Source organism: Microtus ochrogaster, unplaced genomic scaffold (genome assembly GCF_000317375.1).
Source record: "Microtus ochrogaster isolate Prairie Vole_2 unplaced genomic scaffold, MicOch1.0 UNK99, whole genome shotgun sequence".
In the NCBI taxonomy this organism is placed as follows: domain Eukaryota; kingdom Metazoa; phylum Chordata; class Mammalia; order Rodentia; family Cricetidae; genus Microtus; species Microtus ochrogaster.
This window is the reverse complement of record NW_004949197.1, coordinates 406,640-409,243: the sequence shown is the minus strand read 5'-3', so window position 1 is coordinate 409,243 and position 2,604 is coordinate 406,640.

Below are 2,604 nucleotides of genomic sequence, written 5' to 3'. Positions count from 1 at the left end.
TATTTATTTTTCTTGAGACAGGGTCTCAAGTAGATCAGTCTGGCTGGCCTTGACCTAGCTAGGTGACCGAGAGTGACCGTGAACTTAGATCTTGTCTCTGCATCCCTGCTTCTGGGATTACTGGCATGTTTTGCTACACAGAGTTTTCATGTTAATGGAAGCAGAACGTAGGGCTTCCTAGATGCTAGGCAAATGCTCTACCAACTAAGCCACATTCCCTTGGCTGAATGTTTCATACTTCAGGGCCTAGAGTCTCTTCTTGTTTCCCACAGCCGATTGATATTTTGATTTTGTAGTTGCCAATGCCGAGAAGGACACTTTGTGTAATGCATAGTACAAAATGGCCACAGTATGCTAAGGACCATTTCAGGAATTGTTGGAAATTCTGTCCTAGTCCTAAGCTAAAATACAGTCTGTGGTTATTTGTACCATCCGTACTACTACGTGTACTACGTTCCTGCGTTCCTGCACTACAGGACCATTCGTGAGCCCCGCAAGGGCCTGGAGATTTAAACACCCCAAGACACACAGACAGAGATAAGGGTCATCCTTGAAACAAGAATGTCAGCTTTATTGTAGACCAGAGCTGCTTATATGTGGACCCTTAACTGATAGCCATGCCCCAGCCAAACCAGCCAGAAACCACTCCCCTGCCATCAGGAACTCCTGAGGGTCTGGTGCTCAGAGTGGCTGCAAACAGGAAAACAGGTTGTTTTGCTCAGCATAGCTGCAAGCAGAACCAGTTGTTTACAGGAAATTCAAGGTCTGGATCCACAGCCCCCAACAGTTACTTTATTTTGGAGACAGGGCTCACCTGGTAGCCAAGGCTGGCCTTGCCTCTCAGTGCTGCTGGCTCCTCCCACCTCACGGTCCTCAGTGCTGGGACCATAGGTCTGAGCCACCATGCAAGGCTTCCTTGGCTCCTTTCTGTGTAAGGACCCTTTAGAGTCCTGAAGGTATCTTTTGTTTCTCATTGGTTTTCTTACCTCCAGCTAAATGCTTGTAGATCTTCTCACATTCTTCAAGTGGCTTAGCTGACAATCCCTACTGTCCCCTCTGCCTCTTTCAGCTGTCCCTGCTCCAGCGTGTCACTGTGTGTGGTCTAGAGAGAGTAACAGATTACTGTTAATCTGGTGGGGGTATCATTTAGCTCCTCCCGAACGCTATATCTTATTAATGGAGCAAAAGAGAAAATGGCCCGTCCAGTCAAGTCCTGAGTTCATAGAGAAAAGAAACCAATCCTCATCAAAGCTCTGTCCTCTTGGTAGCACGGAAGATGTAATGTGGGCTTTGTGTATGCCAGGCGAGCACTGACCCATTGAGCTCCACCCTCAGCATGGATTGTTCATAATAGCCACGAGACGGAAGTAGCCAATGCCCATCAGTGAAAGGGTGACTATAAAATGTAGTGTGTTGAAACAGTGGCTACTGTCCGACTAGAAAAGAATGGAGGGGCTGTTGAAATGTCGTAGCTGGTGAGAGTGTTTGCCGTTCAGGACCTGAGTTTGATTCCCAGAGCACAGGGAGCCATGTGGAAAGAAGAACCAACTCTGATCTGTGCACACACACACACACACACACACACACACACACACACACACACCCCACTCATCTGACCTCCTCGAACACCAAGCCAGTGATACACAGACAGACGTACATACAGGCAAACACTCGTGCACATAATCGTGATTGAAGAAGACTTCCTCACATTCTGGTCTGACATACTTACACATGCATACATACCACACACATGCACACACCATACACATGCGCATAGATACCACACACATGCACGCACACACACATACATACCGCACACATGTACACACACATACCACACACATGCACACACACCATACACATGCGCATACATACCACACACACACACACACACAGAATGAAAGGTTCTGGTAAGGACCCAGCTTGAGTCTGTAGGGTAAGTGTAGGGTAAGCACCCTGTTTGCTCCCCATCCTCCTACTTCTCCAGCATTGCTTCAGGGAAACAAAACCATTTTAAAGCAATCCGTGGTAGGAAAGTACCTGCTTTTCTTTTCAGAGGCAGCCACAGCTGTCCCGCACCCCTAGGCTCAAGCCATCCTGTTCTCTGGGCTGCTGAGACTGCAGCAGGAGCTAGCATAGGCACCGACCTTGCCTGACGCCTTTGCCTGAGTTTTAGGTTGAAATAAAGCAGGCTGGACAAAAGCCATCTTTCTCCTGTGAGCCTCTTCCCGCTTACCAAGGGCTTGGGCTCCAAGTCCCAGCTGCTACCCTGAGTCACAATTCTGTCACTGTCCGTGAGTCCTCAGTAATTTTACTCTGGCATCCTGAATCCGTCTGTCTTCTCTCAACACCTGCCTGTGGGTTATTTTACCGTGGATTTCCCAACACAGATACCTGAAAACACTGGACTTTAGTAACTGTCATCAAAGCATAGCTGTGAGCTATAAGGGAAAAGTCAGGCAGCTGTGGTGTTTTTGCTGTTGTTGTTACTTTGATCCAGCTATAACCCAGAGTAGCCTTGAAATCACAAAGACCTTGTTTCAGTCTCTAATTTTTTAAAAATATTTATTTATTTATTTATTTATTATGTATACAATATTTTTT